A 25,585-nucleotide genomic window follows, 5' to 3' on the forward strand; every position below is an offset into this window, starting at 1 on the left:
GTTCTATTTGTAGTTTTTTAAGGAACCTCCATACTGTTCTCCACAGTGGCTGTATCGATTTACATTCCCACCAGCAGTGCAAGAGGGTTCCCTTTTCTCCACACCCTCTCCAGCATTTATTGTTTGTAGATTTTTTGATGATGGCCATTCTGACTGGTGTGAGGTGATACCTCATTGTAGTTTTGATTTGCATTTCTCTAATGATTAATGATGTTGAGCATCCTTTCATGTATGTGTTGGCCACCTGTATGTCTTCTTTGGAGAAATGTCTATTTAGGTCTTCTGCCCATTTTTGGATTGGGTTGTTTTTTTGATATTGAGCTGCACGAGCTGCTTGTAAATTTTGGAGATTAATCCTTTGTCAGTTGCTTCATTTGCAAATATTTTCTCCCATTCTGTGGGTTGTCTTTTCATCTTCTTTATGGTTTCCTTTGCTGTGCAAAAGCTTTTAAGTTTCATTAGGTCCCATTTGTTTATTTTTGTTTTTATTTCCATTTTTCTAGGAGGTGGGTCAAAAGGGATCTTGCTGTGATTTATGTCATAGAACGTTCTGCCTATGTTTTCCTCTAAAGGAAATATTATTTATCCCCATTTTATAGATGAGGACACTGAGGCTTAGGAATGCCAAGTAACTGGCTCAGGGTGACCTAGCTACAGTGTCAGAGCTAGGACACCCACTCCCACTAGACGCCAGAACCCTGGGCAGGTGTTAACTGTGATGTCATTGCCGTTCGTGCCAAGCGCAGGACTGGATCATCTGGATGATACCACTCACTCCTCTGGGCAAAGGAAATGCCACAGGCCACTGGGAAAGGAGCCAATTCCTGTCCCTGCAGAATGAGAACATCCTCCTCGAGGTCCTCACCATCCCTGGGTTCAGCCTCTAAGCTAAACAATTTATCCTTGTAGTGACAGATGACGACTTAGTCACCCCGACCCTGCCCTTTTCCCTCTGCCTATAAGCAGCCGTGTTTCATGAGTGGTTAAAGCACGCCTCAGAATATAATTTACGTAACCAGCAATCACTGGGCACTGTGTGAAAGGTTGTCGGTGTTCCCTCAGGTCTCCCTTACCGGCAGAGCACCTTCCCGGCTGCAGTGATGCTGACGGCAGCGTCAGCACAACAGGCGCCAGCTCACCTAGGAGATGGTCCCTCCCCCTTCGCGGGGCAGCCCACAGCCAGTAACTGACTGTCCCAGGGTGTGACGGGCCAGCCCCTTGGCCTCCAGGTAACACCGTGGTGCCATGTATACTTTAGAGATCACCGTGGGATTGGGCTTAGACTCCAGCTAAGAGAAAGCTCTGCTTAACTCCTCCCCCTGCCCTGTCCTGCTTCCCTCCCTTGCCTTCTTCCGGCCGCCTTCTCTGGCTAGACCGTGGGCACCCAAATCCACATCTGCTTCTAGAAACCCACCGTGTGACAAGGCAACAGGCACTGGGACGCTCAAATAAGATGTGGTCCTTGAACTTCAGGAGAAAGAAACTTAGTGGAGAAAACAGTTACACAAACCCACATACAATGAGATAAGAATTATAACAACACCTGCATCCTTTTTTATTACCTTTCTTTTATTATAGTATTTTTATGTCCCAAGACCTATGTGAAACATTACTCACGTGTTGTTCTATTTGATTCGGAGAACAAACTCATAAGGTGGGGACTCCAATTAGTCCATTTAGAGTCAAGAAAAGGGATGTTCAGAGAGGTTAATTAACTTGCCTGGGGTCACACAGCCAATAAGTGGTACAGATGAGATTTGAAGCCAGATCTCTCAGAACCTCCTTACTCTTTTACATGGTCTCTTTCCCAAGTCTCTAGATCAGGGGTCAGCAAGCCAGGCTTCCTGAGCCCTGTCTGTTTTTATAAATAAAGTTTTATTGAAACATAGCCGTGCACATTATTTACATATTGTCTGTGACTCTACCAAGGCAGAGTTCAGCCTTTGACAAGACCCACACAGCCAAAAATATTTGCAATCTGTCTCTTTGCGGGAAATTTGCCAACCCCTACTTTATTTATTTATTTATTTATGGCTGTGTTGGGTCTTCGTTTCGTGCGAGGGCTTTTCTCTAGTTGCGGCAAGCAGGGGCCACTCTTCATCGCTGTGCGCGGGCCTCTCACTATCGCGGCCTCTCTTGTTGCGGGGCACAGGCTCCAGACGCGCAGACTCAGTAGTTGTGGCTCACGGGCCCAGTTGCTCCGCGGCACGTGGGATCCTCCCAGACCAGGGCTCGAACCCGTGTCCCCTGCATTAGCAGGCAGATTCCCAACCACTGCGCCACCAGGGAAGCCCGCCAACCCCTACTTTAAATGATGTTATTGTTGTTGTAGTTTAGCTTCAAATGAAACGTGACTTCTCTTCCCTTCAAATCAAAGTTTCCTGTTCCACCGCGTTTTATAGCAGAGACTGTATATCCTCGCTCAACCCGGGGGAAGGGAGCAGCTTACCCACTATATTAAGTTCTCATGAAACACTCACTGGAGAATAAAATCACACCGTCTGTTTGGCCTACATCTCCCTGACTGTTTCACCTACTAACTCTTCCAAAGGAATTCTATCATTTCCTCAACAGATGATGCTTATAGAGACCACAAGGAAGTTTCCTCTCGAGACTTCATTGTTCAAATATATCCCATTACCTTTTGAACCGCCCCCCCCCCCACAAGAAGTTCCTCTTCTAGCCTTTTATTTACTGAATTTCAATGCTTGGAAATGGTGATCACCTCCTTCCAGGGTTTTCTGCCACACAGCTCTCAGACTTTGAGCCCTTTTCATCTTTTCCCATAAGTCAGGTGCTTCTTAATTGTGTTTTGTTGCCCAGTCAGTCTTTGAACTGCATCCAATCTGTTTGCATTCTGGGATGATTAAAATACAATGAGTACCAGGAGACTGACTGAAAGGAAACATACCCAATCCATTCAGGTTCAAATGGCAAGTTGAATTTGAACCCAGCATACTATTTCCCTCTCTCTGAAAGACTCTTCTGGTCACCAGAATTTGCTAGCTGTGTTGTTGGTAGCTTGTACTAGCTATGTTTGTTATTTAATCTTTAAGACTCCCGATTTTTAAATGTAAACTCCTACGCTAGGTAAAATTTGAGACAACCTTTCTGCAAAGCAATTTCATCGTGCACATCGAGGCATTTTTAAAGTTTATACCCCTCAACTCAATCACCTCACTTCTAGAATCAGTCCCAAGCCTTAGAATCTAATGAAATTATCAGAGATGACACCAATGATGTGGATGTAGGGATATTCATCATGGTATTATTTTAAAAAATAGGAAAAATGAAAAAATCAATTTTAATATAAAGGAACGGCTAAGAAAACAATTTCACATTTTGAACACTTAATAGGCATGAAAATCCCGTGTTTAAAGAATTTTGTGAATATTGTAAAATGTTCATGAAACAATAAGTTAAAAACTATATACTGAAGAATTACCAAATGTGTAAAACGCTTATATTTGTTTGTGTGTATATATGTATATTTTATAAATACATAGTAAATAGATTTATGTTTTATTGTTTTGTTGGTTGTGTATGCCCAGAACCTAGACCAGGTTTCTCAGTCATGGCACTGCTGGTATTTGGGGCTGGATCATTCTTTATTGTGGGGCCTGTCCTGAGCATTGTAGGATAGTTAGCAGCACCCCTGGCCTCTACTCACTAGATGCCAGTAGTACACCTCCATCCACCCAGCTGTGACAACCAAAATGTCTCCAGATATTGCCAAATGTCCTTTGCAGACAAAATCACCCCTGGTAGAAAACCACTGGCCTAAACATATAAAAGGTGTTCAATAATATTGTTGAATAATTCAATTAATTAGAAAAGAGACATGGAAGTTTCAGTAGTTATCTCTTGTTAATATGATTATTTTGTTACATCGTTTGATTATCATTGTATTTTTCCAAATTTTCCACCATGGCAGGTCCTGTTCATAGTCTCTCACCCACAATTCCAAAATCCACAAAGCTCATTTGACAGCAAATCTGGACTCCTTTGAATTTCCTTGAGGGCTTTAATGATCCCAGGTGGTATGAATATTCATACATTTGTTTGAATAAGTATTAATGTGTTATTTGATATTCAGTGTAAACAAAACATATCTAAAAATCTGAAAAGAATCTGGCTTACACAACACACCTGGTTTCTAGGTTTTGGGACATAGGATTATGGGCCTGTATTACTTTTACAATCAGCAAAACAAACAAATGAAAACATAGGGAAAGCATCGAGATACTCCTCTACTCAACAGAATAGAATGAACCGAGGAGGTATTATTAAGTAAACACTCACCGCAAAAATCCTCTCCAAAAAGTAAATTATGGAAAGAAGAAAAAGTTATGGGCAGTTGTAGTAATCTTTTTTTTTTTTTGCGGTACGTGGGCCTCTCACTGTTGTGGCCTCTCCCGTTGCGGAGCACAGGCTCCGGACGCGCAGGCTCAGCGGCCATGGCTCACGGGCCTAGCCGCTCCGCGGCATGTGGGATCCTCCCGGACCGGGGCACGAACCCGTGTCCCCTGCATCGGCAGGCGGACTCTCAACCACTGCACCACCAGGGAAGCCCTCAGTTGTAGTAATCTTATTTGACAGATGTGGAAACAGATGCTCGGTGGGTTTCAAAACCAAAGTCCCACAGCTGGCAAACACTGGTGCTGGGTGTGGATCTTGGGTCTATATGATTGTCTCCCACCTGAGCTGCTTTCTTGCTTCTGTGACACAGAACACAGCACCTGGCAGTCAGCCTCCATGTCGAATGAATGGATGAGCACCTTCCTGGGATGAAGTTAATTTCTTAGAAGACCAAGGTCATCTGAATTCTACCTTAAACAGGAAATCAAGCAAGGGGGGGCTTGGCAAGGGCTAGATAAGACCTGGGGCCGACTGATAAATGTTCAGTTGCAAAGTGGAAACTGTCACAGGCAGTGACATAAACAGTCATGCCGTTTATACGATGCCTTGATAAAATTGTGGGGACAGAGGCTCAGGACCAAGACCCCTTGGGTTCCAATCCAGGTTCACCACTGACTAGTTGCAGGTTCATTAAAGGTTCTGTGCCTCAACATGCTCATTTGTAAAATGGGAACCACAATAAGACCACTATCACAGGTCCGCTGTGAGGACGGGATGAGTTAACACAGAAAAATTGTTAAGAAGAGGGTCCCATGCTAGGCAACCATAGATATCCTCCCTTCTCTTCCCCCAGTACATCCTCCTGAGCATTAGCTGATCTGATTGCTCTCTGCCCCATAAGGAGGCACAGAGAGGCACGAGAGTCCCAAGTTTGTAAACAGATGGACTTGGTGGCACATTCCTGTTCTTGCAGCCTCGAGTTGTGTGACGGGGCAAAGCCGCTTCCCCTCTCTGTGCCTCGGTTTCCTCATAGATCCAACCTCAGTTAACAGCCATCATTATGGAGACTTTGAGAGAACTGAATGAGCTATGGGGTGTACACTGCTCAGCTCAGTCATTTCTCTATAGTGGTGGCTATTTTTATTGACATCCTATCCTAATGACAAGAAACTGAGAAGCAGAAATTCAGGCAACAGCACCTAAAGGTGCAGAATCCTCAGTGTTTTCCCTAAGAACAGTGCACCCCCAAGGATGTTATGTCGACGGCTGGTGGGATACAGAATGACATTAGGGGATGTATGGACAAAATTATTTATTACCTTTAACAGTCATGTTTTTATTTTCACAGTTTCTACCTGTGGCAAGCGAATCAGTCTCCCATTTACTAAGGTGACAAAGTTTCCTTTTGATATAAATGTAGTTAAGTAGTAATAAGTCCTACTTATTAATACAATATTATTTTAATATTAATATTAGTTGTGCAGTAAGAAGTAGTAGATCGATCTAAAGAAAAGTATTAACTGAATCCTATACAAGGCAGAGACTGTGGTCCATCATATCTGGTGATTAAAACAGCCCAGCAAGATGGTCAAGGGGCCTCTCGAGGGCTGCAGGCAATGACGGCCTGTGTGATTCACCCTGCGTTCTACGTTCTTTCTTAGTGAATCCTTCCTCTCTCTGACTACACATTGACCTTGTCCTTGACAGATTTCCTAACCACAAATTAGAACCATCTTATCAACTGTCTTGGTCTCCTATGTTAAGTCCTTCCTAATTTCCCATTTTACATCTTTAACTGGCACGCATATGTGTGTAACAAAGAGAGAGAGGGATCCTTGTGAACGAAGATCATACTTTCTTTCCTTACACTACGTGCTTCAGTAGTGGACACATGGAGGTGACTTAATCATGATAGTTTACCATGTGTGATATGAATGCATGATTGTTTCTAATCCCCCTGATAACTTGATAAGGTAGATATGATTACATGCCAGTTTTTATAAATGGGGAAGAATTTGAGACTTACAGAGGTGCTGTGGGCCCAAAGGGAAGCAGCTGAAACTAGAAGTTGAACCCAGGTGGTAGTCTGAACTTGGAACCTAGATCCTAACTATTACACAACATTGAATCCACTTTAAAAGATGCCTCAGGTGGATGGATGGATGGATGGATGGATGGATGGATGGATAGAAGGTTCAGGACAGGCATAAAGAGGCAACAGGACGATCTTTGAATAGTCCTGAATCCATGTCATGGGTTCTACTATGTGCTAAGCACTGGACAGACATTACCTTTAATCCTCACGTAAAATCTTTGCTCAGAGAAAGGGTGACATGGAGATGTCGTAGAGGTTTGCTATTAAGACATCTGCTGTTAAGACCACAGACTCTGAAGTCAGACAAACTAGGTGCCAATCTTGGATCTGCCACTTAAAAGCTGAGCGACCTTGGGCTGCTACTTATACTGCCTGGGCCTCAGTTTCCCCATCTATAATGGGATGATGATATCTACTCCACAGGGGTCCTAGAAGGATCAAATGAGACCCTGTGTCCCCAGTGCCTGCTTTACATCATGTTCTCAACATATGGTCGCTGTAATTGTTGCTGTTGCTGTAGTTATCATACTTGAGAATCTCAGAACTGAACTACCAACCCAGGTCCATTTTAAGAGAGGGAAGAGGTTGGGAGTTGAAGTCGGACTTGAACATCAGGGGGTGTAGTTGGAAGACTAGTGGCTCTCCAGAAAGGTCCGTAGCCTAATCCCCAGAACCTGTGGCTCTTGTTACTTTGAATGGCAATGGGGAATAAAGGTCGCAGATGGAACTAAGCTTGCTCATCAGCGGACAGTAGGGAGTCAGCTGAAAGTAGGAAGGGTAGCCTGGATTATCCAGGTGGGGTCAATGTAATCACAGGGTCCTTAAAAGTGGAAGAGGGAGGCCCTAGAAACAAGTCATGGCGGGATCGGCGTTGCTGGCTTTGAAGGTGCAGGAAGGAGCCAGGGGCCAAGGAACGCGGGACGCCTCTAAGCTGCAAGAGGCGAGGAATCAGATTCTCCCCCTGGAAACTCCAGAAAGAACGCGGCCCCGCCAACACCTTCAGTTTAGCCCGAGGAGGCCTGGATTGGACGTCTGACCTCCAGAACTGCAGATAAGTTTATATTGTTTTAAGTTGTTTTAAGGTGATTTGTTACAGCAGCCCTAGGAAACGCATTCAGCAAGGAAAGATTCAGACTCTGGCCTCAGATTTATAGGAAGTCAGAGGTCTGGGCAATTCGCTTCACGGAGGCAGGTTGGTTTCACTTGCCCTCTAAAAATAAAACCATAGGCAGCCACTGCTTCTGCTTCTCCAGCTCGCCTGCCTGCGTGCTCCGACCCTTGTGCTTGGGAAGGGGGTGGGGCGCGTCTATGCAGCCTGATGGGGGAGTGGGCTTCCGGCTAGTCAGCCGGAGGAGGGGTGCCCCCGGGCCCCAGCCACCAGCAGTTTCCACGCGGTAGCAGGTGGAAGGCGTTTCCAGCTGAGCGGAGGGAACTGTCGTTTTTTTTTTGCAAGACCAGGAAACGGCTTTCTAGTCTCCGAGTTCCAGGGCTCAGAGGAGGAGGGATCGCTGTTATTTCCTTCACACCAGAGCTCTGGTTAAAACAGGAAACGAGTTGTAGGGCCACTGGCATCTGACAGACATCAGGGCACCGTTGGTTTCTCTTTTTCCTTTAGCAAATGTGACTGGCTTCATCACGGGCAGGAGAGGCTGACCCTTAGAGACTGGTCCACCTGTAAAGGGAGATTTTCTCACTTTCAACTTCAGCTGTTCCCTCTCATTATTTAAACGGCAGTCAATTTTACAGACAAAGCACAGATCTCAATTGTTCTCAGTTTTGACACTTACATACACCCAAACCAGATTATAGAATGTGTTCATTACCTGTGCCCTGTCCTGGGCAATACCAGCCACCAGCCACTCTCCAGAGGCAACTATTCATCTGTTTTGGTTGCTATAGGTTAGTTTTTTTTAGAATTTCATATAGATGGCATCAGGCAGCATGTGCTCCTATGTGTCTGTTTTTTTTTTTTTCCACTTTGCATAATTTTGATTCATCTGTGTCATAGATCAGTAGTTCTTTCCATTTTATTACTGAGTAGATACATCCAATGAATGTACCTTATTTTAAAAAAATCTGTTTTGTTGTTAATGCTATTTGGGTGGTTTCCAGTTTGTGGCTGTTCTGAATAAAAATGCTGTAAACATTCATGTATAAGCCTTTTGTATGGACATTTGTTTTCATTTCTCTTGAGTAATACCGAGGAGGAGTAGAATTATAAGAAACGGCCAGACAGTTCCCAAAGCCCTTGTACCTCCGTCAGCCATTAAATAACAGAACCATAGTAAAGGTTTAAATTGTTCCTCCTTGTGGGTGTGTGTTTGTTCTTTTTTTTTTTTTTTTTGGCTCTTCTGATGTGTGTGAAATTGTATCTCATTGTGGGTTTAAACTGCATTTCCCTGATGACTAATGATGTTAAGTGCTTTTTCACATGCTTATTGGCTATGCCTATATCTTTTGTGAAGTGTCTGAGTTTTTTGCCCATTTTTAAAACATGTATGTTTGTCTTTTATTAGTTGTAGGAATTCTTTGTATAGTCTAGATGCAAGTTCTTTATCACATACAGGTGTAAAAATTTTCTCCCGATCTGTGGCTTGTCTATATTCTTTATAGTATCTTTGAATAAGCAGAAACTTTAATGTCCAGTTTATTTTATGATTCGTTCATTTTGTGTCCGAAGAATTCTTTGCCTAACCCAAGTTTACAAAGAAGTTTTTTTAATGTATTCTTCTAGAAGATTTCTAGTACTAGCATTCACGTTTAGTTCTCTGATCCATCTCAAATTTTTGTGTGTGTCTGGAGTTAGCGCGGGAGATGGGATCAACAAATTCCACGGCCAGTTCTGTGGAGACATCAGGATGACTGTTCTAAGTTCAGGGTCTACTGCAGGAATCAGCAAATCTTTTTCTATACGTAGAAACAGGGCCAGAGAGTGAATATTCTGGGCTTTACAGGCCATATGGTTCCTGTTGCAACTTCTCTACTTTGCCTTTGTAGTGCAAAAGCAGTTATAGACAACATGTAAACACAAGGGCATAGCTGTGTGCCAGTAAAACTATTTACAGACAATGAAATTTGAATATCATATAATTATTACATTTCACGAAATATTATTTTTTGATTTTTTTAACCATTCAAAAATGTAAAAATCATTTTTAGCTTGTGGGCTATATGAAAACAAACAGCAGCTGGATTTGACCTGCAGCCTCAAGCCATAGGTTGCCAAGTCCTGGGCTGCTCAGCAAGGCAAACATTCAACAAACAGAAGGACACGCTGTGATACCAGCCTGAGAGTCAAGAGCTGTGTGCTGTGGGCTAGAGAATAATAGGCGATGGGTAATCTACTTTGGATGAGATCAAAAGGAATTATAACTAAACCACAATGAGATACCACTTCACACCCATTAGGATGGCTATTATTTGTTTAAAAATAAAGTGTTGGTGAAGATGTGGAGAAATTAGAACCCTGGTGCCTTGCCGGTGGGAATGTAAAATGGTGCAGGCTGTGTGGAAAACCTGTAAAAGTTAGACAGAATTACCGTATGATTCAGCAATTCCACTCCCAGGTAAATACCCAAAGAATTGGAAAGCAGGAACTCAAACAGAAACGTGTACACCCATGCTCATAGCAGCACCATTCACAAGAACTGAAGGTGGAAACAACCCAAATGTCCATCAACAGGTGAATGAATAAACATGTATAAATGCAATGGAAAATTATTTGGCTATAAAAAGAAAAATGAAATTCTAATACATGCTCCTACATAGATGAAACTGGAAAACATTATGCTAAGTGAAATAAGCCAGACACAAAAGGATAAATATTGTATGATGCCATTTATCTGCAGTAATATAGAATAGGCAACTTCAGAGAGACCGAAAGTGTAACAGGTTACCCAGGAGCCGGGGGGAAGGAGGAGTTATTTAATAGCGTTCCTGTTTGGGATGATAAAGTTTTAGAAACTGGCAGTGGTGATGGTTGTATAACACTGGAAACATACTGAATGCCACTGAATTGTACACTTAACACTGGTTAAATGGTAATTTTTTGTTTTAAACAGAGAACAGGAGTATTTATTTATTTTTAATTAATTTATTTATATTTTTGGCTGCGTTCGGTCTTCGTTTCTGTGCAAGGGCTTTCTCTAGTTGTGGCAAGCGGGGGCCACTCACTATCGTGGCCTCTCTTATTGCGGAGCACAGGCTCCAGACGCGCAGGCTCAGTAGTTGTGGCTCACGGGCCTAGTTGCTCTGCGGCATGTGGGATCTTCCCAGACCAGGGCTCGAACCCGTGTCCCCTGCATTAGCAGGCAGATTCTCAACCACTGCACCACCAGGGAAGCCCCTATGGTAAATTTTTTATTGTGGTAAAATATATATATTTTTAGAAATTAAAGGAATTATAATTAAAGGTCTTTCTCTGAGTCTGTCAGGCACTGCACTAAATGTATCACATATCAATTTACTTAATCTTTACAACACTACGAGGTAAGTTCCGTTATTATCATTATACCCATTTTATAGGTGAGGAAACTGAGGCACTAAGTTTTGACAACTTGCCCAAAGTCACACATCTAGTGAGTTGCAGAATCAGGATTCAAACCCCAGCAGCCTGGCTTTCAGCTACCACGATCCACTGCCTTTAAAAGCAGTAACTCTCAGCTTTGGCTGAACTCGAGCATTTTCTGGGGAGCATTTAAAAATCCCCGTGTCCAGGCTGTACCTGGTTAAATCAACCTCTGGAGGCTGGACCAGGCATCACTCTCTGTAAAAAGCTCCCCGGGTGCTGCCAATGTGTAGCCAAGGTGAGAAAAACTGAGATGATGTTACAGCCATGACCTCAAAAGTGAACAGGAGTCAGCCATGGGGGGAGGGGGAGAAGGGTTCACTCCAGGCCATACATTTTATGAGTCACGTATTTTTATCAAACCGCATTGGTCTTTTCCCTATGTGAGAATAATGACGTGTCCTAATAGGAATGGTTGCTGGTATTTATTGAGCAATTATGCCCCAAGCATGACACTAAATGCTTCTCACACTTTGTCTCCATTAACATTCATGATGATATTAGGTGTAAATGCCATCATCCCCATTTTACAGATGAGGCAACTGAGGCCTAAAGAGAGTGAGTTGCTTGCCCAAGGCCACACTGGTACTAAGAGGCAGTATGTGGGTACGCAGGCACATGTGGTCCAAGCTCAGCTCTCCAGCCTGCCCGGCCAGGGAAGCTGGCCAAGGGTGTCCCAGCAGGAACAGTGAGAAAGGAGGTGACCTACCGACTGCTGTTGGTTTTGTCTTATTTTGTTTTCTGTACCTGTCTGCCTATGGAAAGGCCTCTTGATTGAGTCAGGACCTTGGTGCTCCCATAACGTCACCATGGCCCGGGGCTGCTCCGAGGAAGAAGTTTGTTAAAGAATCTGAATAATGTCACTCTGGGATGGAGAGGAGGCCTGAGGCTGGGAGAATTTTGTTGGGGGAATTTAATGCATCGTCAGCTGGCATCCAATAAGGAGATTTACAAGGCCCCTGGTTCAGGGAGAGTGGACCAGGGTGTGACAGTGTGTATGTTTCTAGGTCTGGATCATGTTGATTGTGTCCACAACACAGAGCGATGCTCCACTAGGGAGAGGGGCTGACTCCAGGAGACACAATACAGAGAAGAGTCCCTTAACATTTTCCTCTGATTCTGAAAGGCCGAGACCACGTCTTGCTAACACATAACTCTGCTTCGAGAACAGTGTCTGGCACGCAGTGTAGCTGCTCATTAAAAACTTGTGGAGCAAATGCATATGTGCAATGGGTGGGGGAAGGGCTGCCCTGCAGATGCATAGATGAACTGAGATCCTGGCTGGACACTTGTTAATAGACGAAGGGACGAAGGAAAAAATGTTCCAAGGAAGGAAAAATTCATGTTTCAAGTTCAGATTAAGCTTTTCTATGATGTCACCCATGACTGACGAGGAAACTGAGGCTCAAAGAGTTCTAGTGAGTTTGTCAATTACAATGCAGCTAGAAAGTACCAGAACTTGGATTTGAACTTGGGCCCCCAGACTCCTGTTCCCGGGTTGTTTCTACTGCACATTAGCAAACAACCAGAGGATAATGCAAGGGAATAGAAAGAATATTTCATGGCAACACGAGGACCCTAAACATCATCACCAATGAGAAAAAAATCATAATAAGAGCATTAGCTAAGATTCATTAAGAGCTTACTCTGTGCCAGGTGTATGTGTATTTGAAATACATTATCTCTAGAATCTTCCCCCCCAAAAAAACCCCATGGAATGGAAGCTATTATCCTTATTTTATTTATTTATTTTTTCTGGTACGCGGGCCTCTCACTGCCCTGGCCTCTCCCGTTGCGGAGCACAGGCTCCAGACGCACAGGCTCAGCGACCATGGCTTACGGGCCCAGCCGCCCCACGGCATGTGGGATCCTCCTGGACCGGGTCACGAACCCCTGTCCCCTGCATCGGCAGGTGGACTCTCAACCACTGAGTCACCAGGGAAGCCCCTATCCTTATTTTATAGCTGCAGATATGAGGTCCAGGGGCATCAACAAGCCTCAGTTTACACAGTTAATACGGAGCAGGGCGGAAATTCAAACTCGGGAGTCTCAGACCACAAAGTTTGGCCACTGTTCTCCTGTGGGTCCGTTCAGCGTCAGGCAAGCTGCCCTCTGACTGTAACTGAGTTGGTGATAATAATTACTATACCTTCCTTTCTGGGGCTTTTAATGTTTCTTTTTTTTTTTTTGCGGTACGCGGGCCTCTCACTGTTGTGGCCTCTCCCGTTGCGGAGCACAGGCTCCGGACGCGCAGGCTCAGCGGCCATGGCTCACGGGCCTAGCTGCTCCGCGGCATGTGGGATCTTCCCGGACCGGGGAACGAACCCGTGTCCCCTGCATCGGCAGGCGGACTCTCAACCACTGCGCCACCAGGGAAGCCCTAATGTTTCTATTTTAAGAGAACTTTCACAGTCCTTTGACAAAATGTTCCACATTTCAAAACCAGGTGTTTTGGTGTCATGTCCTGAGTGATGGAAATATTTCTGGTCTCAGCTGTGAAAACATAATTGGTAGATAGCCACAAAGAATATGAACAGGGCTGCAGAGTAGGTTGTTATCAGCCTGGGGTCAACACCTCTGTGTACCTTCCCCTGGCCCCCTGGTGCCCAGTCAGGAAGCTGGGAAAGACTGCTTCTCCCCTTGCTCCTAAAGCTCCTGGCCTCTCCCTGCCCTTCACCCACTCCCCTTCAGGAGAGGAGCAGAGACTTATCTGGTAGGTAAATTGGGGAAGAATCAAGCTGTCCTCTGCTCCCTGTCTCCTTGTGGAGGGGGAGTTGTTCTCTGCTCCTATGTTGGAATTGGAAGATTCATTTCATTCTGGGGTCAGTGTGGGGAAGTCCAGTGGCCCACAGATATCTAGATTTATCAGCAATAGAGGTGACATTTGGGCTCCCATCTGTGCTATAGATTGAATGTTTGTGTGTTCCTCCCCCTCCACAAATTCATATGTTGAAACCTAATCCCCGGTGTCATGGCATTAGGAGATGGGGGCCTTTGGGAAGTAATTAGGTCATGAAGTTGGGGCCCTCACATGTGGGATTAGTGCCCTTACCAAAAGAGATCCAGAGAGCTCCCTTGCCCCTTCCACCACTGGAGGACACAGTGAGAAGACAGCAACTCGGAGAGGCCCTCGCCTGGCCATGATGAACCCTGATCTCCGACTGCCAGCCTCCAAAACTGTGAGAAAGACAATTCTGTTGTCAGCCACCCAGTCTGGGGTATTTTTGTTACAGCAGCTCGAATGGACAAAGACAACCTGCTCCTTCTTTTGTCTTATTTCTCAATTGGTTAAGGACTCTGGCTGGGAAGGGACCTACCCCAAAAGCCCATCCCAGAGGATGCTAGTTTTAAAAAGGTGTGATGTCTGGTCTATAAGCGGGAACAGTGATTCAGCATTAGGGATGTACTTTCTTTTCAGTTCACTTACTTATCCCACATTTACTTGCTAAGCACCTGCTGTTTGCCTGGCCCTGCACTAGACACCCTTTAGATAAGGATGAGCTGCTCCAAGTGGGAGCAAAGGCTTCATCAAGACAGAAAAGAGTTTTCCCTTCTGACCTTTTGACGGTCGAGTGGTGTCAGCTCTTTTTGAGAAGCCTAGCATCCATTTCCCATTGCCTGGGTTACAGTGCCCTGATTTTTCTTTGAGGAAATACGCACCCCATCATGAGTCACCCCGGTGGGACTGTCAAGGCACTCTGCCCTTTCCTAGCGGAGGGATGAATCCACAGCCAAGATTAAGTCAACACACTGTAGATTCTGGGATGGTTGATCTTCACCAGAGTGAGGCAGGGTGGAAAGCAAACTGTAGCTCCCCTACTCCATAAGAATACTTTTGAGAAGTCTACTTGCTCCCTAGGTGCATGGGATGGCTCTGGTTCTGTCTCTGTCTTCCTCCCTTCCTCTCTTCTTCCTTCCTTAGCTCTCAATTCCCCATCTGTGAGTGACTCAGTATCAGTCCCTTAAACTCTTCTCAGCACAGGTCAGCCAGAGTTGGTTGCCTTTGCAAGAGAAAATACAACCGCACTGTCCGCACACGGACTGGAAGAATCAGAACCTTGGGTTCTACACCTTCATCTAACAGCTGGGGAAAATGAAGTTAAGAGGAGACTTTCCAGTTTGGGGTCGAGGAGGCCTTGTGGCTTGATGATTAACAGCACGAGTTCTTCAGTCATCTGGTCTGGACATAAAGCCTGCCTCTGCCATTTTGTAGTTATTGATTGATACGGGACACATTAACTTCCAAGCTTCAGGTCATCATCTCTGAATATAGGATACTAATAGTACCTAGCTCCCAGGGCTGGGAACACTATGAAGTGCATAATAACCTTTGGCTGTTAATTTTAGTGATTATTCTTCTAGATTTCTTCTGAGAAGTCATGCAAAACAGGAATGTAAATTGCAAAAAAGATGCTGAGCAGGGAGGCACTAAAGAAAGCCTTTCTCCAAAGGGGATGTTTATTTCAGAGGCACACAGGGGGAGGCTCAACCAGCTGTTTTCCAGGAAATCATCCACTTAACCCAGGGTGAGCTCTAAATTTTAATGACCAGCCAGTGTCGAAGGACTGGAAAAAGAAGAAAACAAACAAGGATGATGTAAAAATCCAGCCACACACTGTATAAACTCTGAGGTCTCCAATATTTAATCGGATTCCTGAGTTTGGAGGTGGTTCCCACCTCCATCAGGAAAAGAATCATAACCATCACTAATATTGGCAGCTAAAAAATGAACTTAATAGTAAATATCAGAAACCAAATACCAAGGCTCACTAGGATCTTGGAAACAGTAAGATGTAATTGATTAATCCACACGCGTTGGATTAAAAGTCTGGGGGTGGGGAGGGGAGCTCTGTACTGGAATTTTCTTCTGCCACAAATGCTCTCCCCAGTCCCCCACTTCCCTGTACACCCAAACTTTCTCATCTCACCTCAAATGTCACCTCCTCTGAGGAAGCCTTCCCAGTTCTAATGGAGCTATGATCTCAGAAGGTCCTCTTTCTTCCCAGCGATACCAAGTTTGTAATGAGATGCTTTTTGCAGTTGTTGGATCAGTTGCTTTCCCCAAGCAGACTGCAAGTTCCAGGTGACCAGAGATCTTGTCTGTTGTATATACTACTGTAGAACAGGTTAGATTGGTTTCAGACCCACGACAGAAACTCTGTGTATCTTTGTTGATTTAATGACTTCGGCAATGTTCTATTATCATTCATTCACTCACTATATGAGGACTTAAATCTTTAGCATGAATACTATATATTCATGCTAAAGAATATTTAGCATGAATACTTCTCATTCAATTAATTATTAATAACCTATAAGTGTTTACTATCTGCCAGGCACAAATGTGGGCAATGAGGACACAGCCGTGACAAAGAGACAAAAATCTCCACCCTCATGGAACTTAGGGGGAAGGGACCGTCAATGAATACATAAATATGACATAAGTTTGTGGAGCCTTAAGTGCTTTGGAGAAAAATAAGTAGAGGAGAGAAATAGGGAGGGTCAGGATGGGGGCAATTTTGAAGAGAGATGCTGGAGAAAGCCTCCTTGGGCAGAGACCCCAACAAGTGAGAGAACACAGTGAGGGGCACCTGGGGGATAATTCCGGAAAGAGCAGCAGGTGAAAAGGTCTGAGGGGGTGTGCCCTTGGTTAGTGTGGCCACAGTGGAGAAAGCAAGGGAAAGAGGGTGGGTGAGGCAGTCAGGGGAGCAGATGCGTGCAGGTCACCGAAGGACTTTTTTAGATTTTGCTCTGAGATGGGGGGTCATTGGAAAGACACATCTGGAAAGATATGTGGGATTTAAAATTATTTTCGATGGAACTCCCTGGTGGTCCAGTGGTTAGGACTCCACTCTCACTGCCAAGGGCCTGGGTTCAATCCTTTGTCAGGGAACTAAAGATTCCACAAACCGTGCGGAGCGGCTAAAAAAAAAAATTTTTTTCAAATAACCTGACTCTGGAGACTAAATGGAAAGGGGGACCCAGGGAGATGTAGGGGGTTGTTAGGCAGCTCCAGGAACCCTTTTTCTGCCTGCACCAGGGCAGGGGCAGGACGTGGCAGATGAGTTGTCAGGCTCTGTGAAGGTAAGAGCACCAGGAAGTGCTGATGGATTGAAGGTGGGATGTGAGGGGAGAAAGGGGTGTCAGGGGTGACTCCAATATTTCTGGCCTGAGTCACTGAATGAACAGTTGCCACAAGCAGAGTACTATGAGGAAAGCAGGTTGGAGGGAGGTGGTGATGGTGGGGAGGGAGAATTCCAGAGGCTGGGTTTCAGGCATGTGATGTTTCAGACTATTTTTATAACATCCAACTGGAGATACTGACAGGACAGACACAGTCCTTGCCTCTCTGGGAACCTATATCCTGGTGAGGGAGAAATCCCGTCAACACCACAACTAAGAGACAACCTAACCTGTCATATAGTGCCAGGTGTCGTGACGGTAACGTGATGGGGAGCGGTGACTGTCATAGTTGACTGGGGGCGGCCTCGGTGGGCAGGTGACGGGAGAGCTGAGACCCAGGACAGGGACAGCAAAGCCAAGTCCCGGAGGAAGGAATGAACTTAGTGAGTTAGAGGAATAGAAGGAAAGCGACTCCAGAAGGCTTACCCACAGCTGGGTCTTACTTTACATGTGATGGGAAGCTGACTTTGAGGGAGGATGTGGTCACCTGATTTCCATTTTTAAAAAAGGTTAACTTTGGAGACTGGATTAGCATTAGAGGGAGCAGGAAACCTGATTGGCAGTCCATTAACCGTCGTCTAGTCAAACAGGACGTCGACTTGGAAGGCCACTGGAGATGGAGTAAATCAGAGAGATGTGGAATCTGCTTTGGAGGCAGGGCCAGCAGGATGAAAGAATCCAGGATGCTGCTGCAGTCTTGAGGTAAGTCGTTGAAGGCTACCATGAGCTAAGTGGGGGCGACACAGCTAGGAGGATCCAAGCTCTCTTTGAAATGAATGAGGAAGGAGGCGCAGGGAGATCATATTGGCATTTTTTAAATGTTAGTAAAATACACATAACCGCAAATTGGAACTATCCAGCTTGATGAATTTTCCCAAAGTTGTCACATATCCGGGAAATCAGCACCCTGAAAGTCCCCGTGTCCTCTCCTAATCATTCCTCTTTCCCCAAAGTAACCTCTGTCCTAGCCTGACATAGTTTTACTGGCATTTTTAAACCTATGATTAAGAGATAATAATCAGAGGTAAGCGTGGGGCATTTGCTTATGTAATTCTCAGAAAAATAACCTCACTTGGTTTTTTAGACTAAGGCTTTGTTTTCTTTTGTCGTAATTCTGAGGTTTGCTCGTGCGTCTTTTTCTCCTTCTTCCCACAGGAGGTGCTCACGTGGAGTGTGAGGTCTCGCCGGACCCCAGGCTGGCAGGTGGCCTTTGTCTCCGTGAGTCAGAAGGGCATCAAACCACGGCCCGAGGTTTAACCGCGAAGCCCTGCCCCTGGCAGCGAGCAGGTCCTCCCCCCACCCACCCCCTTCCCCTCTGCGTTTCATTTTACTCGTCCAGTCCCAACAGAAGGCTCTTCATAAGGCACCGTCGTCAGTTTACAGTGCTTGCAGTGTTTTAACACTTTAATGACATGATAGCCAATTTTATTCTGTCCTGGAAATTACTCTCTTCTGTTTCTGTTTCTGTCTCCCTCCCTCTCTCTCTTCTCCTCCTCCTCCCGTCTCACTGTTCCTGCGATTATTTCTTTTGGAAATAATTCCCCTCACACTCTGCCTCCATAAATCTCTGAATCCCGGCAGATGGAACAAGGCTGCTATTACGAGGGAACAGAATCAACAGGGAAGCGGCAAGCGGGAGGCAAGCTTTATGCTCTGTGGTTTCGCCCCAGTAGGAGGACGTGATGACACCTCCAGGACAAAAGGTTCATCTTTTCAACTACTTTGACTTCTCAGGAGCCCCCCAGCCCCGTGGTCTTTTTATGAGAGAACTGTTTTCACCTCCTTGGCTCTGCACATGTTTTCTACATAATATTAAACAGTAACCTTTGAGTCTCCACATACTGGACGCACAGACCACAGTGCACACAGACACGCGCGCACACAGACACACACACACGCACTCTGGCAAAGATAAAACAACTTTTAACTTAATTTGGCTTTTTTTTTCTTTAACACCTTGAGATATAATTTACATGCCGTAAAATTCGCCCATTTATAGCCATGTAGTTCGATGTTTTTCTTATTTACTGAGTTGTATACTGGCTGTTTCTTTTTGAAAATGGAGCCCCTGGGTGAACATTTTGACCCCACGTGCTCCCTCCTCCTCACTTTGAAAGGTGACATCTAAAGTGCAGAGAGCAACTTCTGTTTCACCCCCAAAATAGTTGTTTTATTCATTCTGCCATTTACAACTTACTTCCTGTTTTGATTCTGAGCTGCTCAGACCTGCTTCTTAGAAGCCAGGTGGATTCATTTTTTACACTGTCAAGAAGTTTCTCTTGTGTTGGAGGAATTTTCTGTTTGCTTGTTTGTTTTGTTAGTGTTTAGTGAGTCTTCAGATCTTTGTTTCATCTGCTGCGCTAGTCAGAGAGACCTGAAATGTATCTTTGCGACACGACAGACTATATAGAAATATTTGGTATTTAAAGCTCAGCTCAAACGGTCACAGCATTCTGACTGCTGAGATTGGTTAAAAAAAAAAAAAAAAAAAAAAATGAAGTTACCAAGAAATAGAAATAGGGCATGGAGGCCTAGAACTTTTTCCTAATATTGCATCTTCATCTATAGTTCGGTCTTGATATCTGAGTCTTTCTCACTTGAAAAACAAATGAAAATAATCACTTTAGGAGATCTGCCTGAGGACTGCATGAGCTAATTCACGTGAAAACACCTAGAATGCTAACAATTTTTAAAAATTTATAAATGTTCATTGAATACAAATCCTAAGGAACTTCACCAATGGCATAAGGATCGTGTTTTGGCCACGACACGGTACATTAATAAAAGCATAGCACCTGCTGTTGAAGACTGTGTACCAGTTTAACCAATTGTTCAACGAACAGGTGATGAGGCTTGCCGTGTGCCAGGCACCGGGGATAGAATGGTGGACAGGCAGGTACAGTTGGATGGAAGAGGGATGTTCAACACATAGTTGAGCAAATAAGTATCTAAGTACAAACTGTGCAAGGGTTAAAGAAACCATTCTGGTATGTGTGTATGCATGTGTGTGTGCGCATTTAAAGCAATTTAAGGTATATTTTGCTAGTAAATGTATACCTATGGGCATAGAGAAATTTTCTGGAACAACTCATGAGAAATTGGTTACAAGTGTTTCTTTTTGTAGATAGGGGAATGTCTTCTACTTTTTATTCTGTAACTTTTCTATGCAATTTCAAGTTTCTAACTATAAGCATGTACTTTTGTTTTGCTGTTTAAGTATCAGTAGGCTTCTCTGGTCAGTAGGCTGGGAGTCCAGTATTATTTTCTTCGTTAGACTTCTATTAAAAAACAACCTGTTATTTAAAATGAACAAATGATTAACCGCTTGCAATAGTTAACTTGTCATGCCAATTAAATATTAAATATTACACTTGAGAAGACAAAGGTCATTTACAAGAGTGCAAGACTGCATCAACCCACACTAAATTGTTACCAGCCTGCTCGTGCCCCCAGTTTGCCCAGACAACACTTTCATTCAACAGATATTTACTGAGCGCCTACTGTGTACTAGGTAGGCATTGTTCTGAGCACTACTAGATAAAACAAAGCCATCAGGGAGTCAGGCTAGATTCTAGTTGGAGGAAACAGACAAATAAGTAAACCAAATACATATTTATATATAATATGTGCTATAAAAAATTAAAGCAGGGCTGGCGGGCAAGTGACGGATGGTGCCCTCTGTTCATCATATAGAATACACTGTAGTTGTATCACTGTAAAGAAAGAGTGGGAGGCCTCAGAAGGTGCCATTTCAGCCTGGACGAGGGAAGGAGGGAATGAGCCGTGCAGATAAATGACTGCCAAAAGGACCAGTAAAGGCTCTGAAATGGGAAAGCTGGAAACCAGCAAATCTTGGCAGTAAGTACGTGTACTGACCATTGCACCATTCATTCTGTCCACTTGTCACAGCGTTCAAAACACTTCATTTAAAACTTAAAAAAAAAATACTCAAAATGAACACTGATAGCTTCGTTATTGTACATACAGGGCTCAGATCACGTGGTTCTGGGCACTGCTTCTCTTGTTCGATATTTAATAAAAATAGTTGATGCGAACTATACATCCCAGTGAAACAGAGGTACATCTTTATTAAGACGTGTTTTAAACTTCTTTAGCCATATCGTCATTACGATACATTTTTATTATTCTAACAGTATCTCATAAAATGTGTATTACTGTACTACATGCCCATTTCTAGGCACTGAAAATTAAATTAGTGAATATTAATTACTTCACAGTCATAAGGAAAAGGATCCTGAGATGCGTTGTTTCCCGTCTACTCTGAGATGCTTCCCAGCAGGAGGGGCACAACGATAGGTAAGTGAATCCATGAACTACTTGAAATAACAAGAAAAAAAGCTGACAATAACTAGCCTTAGCTCACCATCTAGCTGTATATGCTGGGATGCACTTCCTGCTGTGGTCCCCACCTGTAAAATGAAGGGCAGCTATTACGTTGTCTGAGTCCTTTGATTCCTTCTCTTGCTCTCTCATATTCTGAGATCTAACTTTATGAATTGATTAAAATAACTGCTTTGTAACCAGTGATTTTCACTATCGCTGGCTGAACACTAAGTTAATCTTCTCTTCCTCCTTCAAACAGGATTCTGTGGTTGGGTTGCTCTAAAACAGTGGTTCTCAACCCGAGGCGATCCAAACGCCCTCCCCACCCCCCTTCTAGGGGACATGTGGCAGCTATAGGAGCCCAGGTTACCTGTCATGACTGTGGGGGGTGCCGCCAGCATCTGGGGTCTAGGCCCAGGAAGCTGGTAGACACCCCACAACGCACAGGACAGCCCCCTGCAACGCAGAATGACCCAGTCCAAATGTCAACAGTGCCGAAAATGAGAATCTCGGGTCTAGAGAAACTGGAAAAGATGGAGAAGGGAGGAAATGAATGGAGGGCACTGCCTACTTATGTCCAGCTGGTATTTTCCCACCTAAGAAACAACACAGCAACTTTGGTCTTTTTTGATGCTGATTCTCCTCTATTGATTACGCTTTATTATTCCTGAAGACTTGGGTGTGTGACTTACATAACCCCACGTTAGACACAAGCACAACAGAATAAATGAAAACTGGAGGGCAAATTCTAACATGTACCGTAACTATAAGAACATTCTTTCTAAGGCTTGAAAAAGTCTTCAGATCCTTGGTTTAATTTAATCGACAATGCGTTCATCTGCATATGGCATTCAGCAGCAAAATAAACTTTTTTTCCTGCATCTTTTGTTTCCGAATCAATGGGGAACAAAGGATATCCCGGTTCCATTCAGGCAGTTTCAATGATTCTCAAACGTGGGAGTAGTAGTCGAGCCATTTAAAATACAGTGATGAGAAAGCATACTTAGTAACCTTGTAAACATGCTATGAAAGTACAAGGGAACCTTTAAGAAGGATATCCAAGTGTCCTTTTTATATAATAGCCCTTTGTACTATGAAATGTTCAGAGGTCCATAAAATGGAATTGAACAGAACAGACTAGAAGAGTGCAATTTCCAAGTTTTCTAGTAATGGTGCTGTTAAAACATTATTTTTGTTTCTTAACACTCAGAAAATTAAGTTTCCTCACCCCAGGATCAGCCCTACTTCACAGAAAGGACTTTGGACCCATATTTAACCAACCGTCAGAAGGGATTCAAAAGGAGGCTAATTGAACACTGAGGTTTTTGAAGCTCTCAAACGGTGACCCAAGTGTTTTCTTGAAAACAGCAGCAGCTTGGCAGGAAGCAGGAATTAGACAAGAGAATTGATGGAAACCTGCCCTCCAAATGGGAAGAAAAACTTCCAATAACAAACTGTGAGGTTTGAAATCACTGCGTGTTATACTATTCATTATTCAAATGGCCACCACCCTTATTGCCTGCCATTTTCTCCTGCTTCTGAGCTGCCCCAAGAAACGCACTTTAGTAAGGAGGATGATCCCCCCTTTCTGAGGAAAGGGAAACCCTCTTTGTCTCCCCATTCTGCAACCCCCCCCATCTGCATTCTCTCTCTGTTCTAGCTGCATGTTTTGCAATCCCCTCCAGTGTTCCAAAGGCCAATGAAATCAGTCTCCCATAAGGGTACTCAGCCAAGTACATTCACTGCTCAACTGTATTTTTCTCTTTCTTAGCCCTTTCACCCACTGATTTCAAATTTCTCTTTAATAGGCCAGCTATGGCAGACCTCAAGCGAATAAGTTATGAAAAAGCAAGCTAGGAAACCACACAGGTAAGATTTCTCGAAGAGGAGAGCAGCCTGATGTTTTTCATCTAAATCCTTAGGCCTCACTCCAGCCTACAAAGACAAGTGGCAGGAAACTAACAGCAATAATCAAAATGAGCTCAGCTGGCCTCGAATTGCTTTTAAAAAAGTGTGTGGAGGGGAAGGAATACAGGCACTCTGCCCAGGAGAACCTAGAGAGAAAGAAATCGTCTCTCTTAAAAATCCCTGAAGTTTGCTGCCAGTGATTCAGTACATACCTGACCAAAAAAAGAAAATTTCCTACCCTAACTGGTTTGGCTGTTTCCTGGCTACTACCTAGAGAAGTAAACAGAACCTTATCATCTCAGTTACATCTGATTTGGACTTTTTTTTTTTTTCAAGTAAATATTTGTAATTTCAATGCAGTTCCATTACTGCCACTGCTGTCTTTGAATTGGACTGACTGACAATACTGTCTTGGATGACGCCGACTCCATAGCAACAAGCTAGGGAAGGCTGCACCTTCCTCCCAGCTGGCCTCCCTGTGGCCACTGGGAGGGCTGGGGGAGTATTTGGTGACTGGGGACCTCGCAGTTATCTTAGGTTGTAGCTGAACGGAGAAACGTTCTTCCTTTGCCCTCTGGGCCCCTCAGCCGGTCAGGATTTCTGCTGATCGCTCTGCACCTCTCAATGAATCCAGCACTCTGGGCATTTTTCTCTCTTTATTCAGGAAGTGGCGAGCTGAGCCCTGAGATTCTTTCTGCTCCGATGATATAAACAAATTGCAGAGGAAGTCAAGTCAAACTTTCCCTTGCTGCTTTTGTTCTCCCAACTAGCAATTCAGAAAACAGAGCCAACTTTTTTTCTTTCTGGATGCCTTTTAAAGATTGCTCTTAACTGGAAAGGCAGAAACCCTCTTTTTTTTTTTTAAACAAAAATACTCAACTTATTTTTTCAAAAAAGAAATGCCCTAGACGTTTTTTTTTTGTTTTTTTTTTAAAGGCCGTTTCTGAGAGTTTTCAAACCAAATTGCTCCCCTGACATTGCATACTTACCTAATGGTTGTTCTTCCCTTCAAATTTCAACCAAAAGAGCAATAATGAACTTCGTGAGGACAATGGCTAAACCTGACTGGAGGCTCCTGGGGCCCTAATTCACAACCAAGGAGAGGCAACAGTCACGATTCAATAAGGGTGCTAGTACAAGGCACACACCAGACAGGAGACATCTTATCTGTATAATCTACAGATACTGCTTGAAAAATCACACATAATTAAGCCCTTCTCACAGTGGAAGCTACTTGAAGCTTTATCACCAGCTTGTAAGATGTCATCTCTGGGCTTCACTGATGGCTCTGAGTGAACATTTCCAAACCAGAGGCATCTGACAATCCGGGTGACATGTTTACCATGCCTACCTTAGTCATCTAACAAAGAAGCTCTGCACTACATAACTGAAGGAAAGCAGAATGGCGGGGATGGCCCTGAGGTGGCTTCCCACACTGGGTGTTCTGTTACATTAATCCTGGTGCAAGAAATAAGACGTGACAGTCATATGCATATCTATATGCCACGCTTGCTTGTCCTCAACTGGCCCTCCCTGTACACAGGTGGGTAGTCAACTTTCAAATCAGCCTGATTTTCTAGTGAAGCATGTTAGAGTTCAAATACAGGCTCAAGCTACTTACTGCATCTCTGTGTTCCCTTCTTTACTACAGGGATATGTTCTAACATGGCAGTGCTGTTACATGGGTTAAAAAGAATAATATATAGAGATATCTCACCCCAGTGTGTGGCATAATAACTACCTAATCTCAAAGGTAGTTGTTAATAAAATTCATAACACTGAGTTCCCCGGGTCAGGAAAAACTAGCATTGGTAAAAGCTGAACATCGTAGTATTTGCAAGGTTATTTCTATGTCAGAACATGTTTGTTCAATCATGATCATCCCTGCCCTCCTTATCTACAAACATATATATACTGGAGATATTTATAGACTACTAGGTATATAAAATCATTTATGCAAGTTGTAATTGTGCAATTACTGAATAAACAGTAGATGAAAAGAAAATGTGAGGTTCTGAAAGCTGGCTTTAATTCATGGCTTTTTTTTTTGGCGGCGTTGGGTCTTTGTTGCTGCGCGCAGGCTCTCTCTAGTTGCAGCCAGCGGGGGCTACTCTTCGTTGCGGTGCACG

The 25,585-nt window shown here is 44.0% G+C and overlaps 2 long non-coding RNA genes across 5 annotated transcripts in view; one reads left to right on the top strand and one right to left on the bottom strand.

Moving 5' to 3' along the window:
* Positions 1-18,525: 18,525 nt before the first annotated feature.
* LOC114894787 overlaps positions 18,526-25,585 on the top strand; it is a 28,462-nt gene continuing 21,402 nt past the window's right edge. Inside the window, exons 1-3 of one of the 4 annotated variants that reach the window (XR_003793314.1) lie at positions 18,526-18,907; positions 21,443-21,521; positions 22,782-23,417. This is a non-coding gene — a long non-coding RNA (uncharacterized LOC114894787). Of the gene's footprint in view, positions 23,418-25,585 lie in introns of all 4 variants that reach the window. The other 3 variants (XR_003793313.1, XR_003793311.1, XR_003793312.1) reach the window with 3 other exon arrangements.
* LOC114894789 lies at positions 20,415-22,035 on the bottom strand. Its single transcript, XR_003793316.1, has 3 exons — positions 21,919-22,035; positions 21,589-21,634; positions 20,415-20,497 (listed from the first exon to the last, which is right to left on the bottom strand). It is a non-coding gene; the product is annotated as an uncharacterized LOC114894789 (long non-coding RNA).

Source organism: Monodon monoceros, unplaced genomic scaffold (assembly GCF_005190385.1).
Source record: "Monodon monoceros isolate NGI ecotype Baffin Bay Population unplaced genomic scaffold, NGI_Narwhal_1 Super_Scaffold_13, whole genome shotgun sequence".
NCBI lineage: Eukaryota > Metazoa > Chordata > Mammalia > Artiodactyla > Monodontidae > Monodon > Monodon monoceros.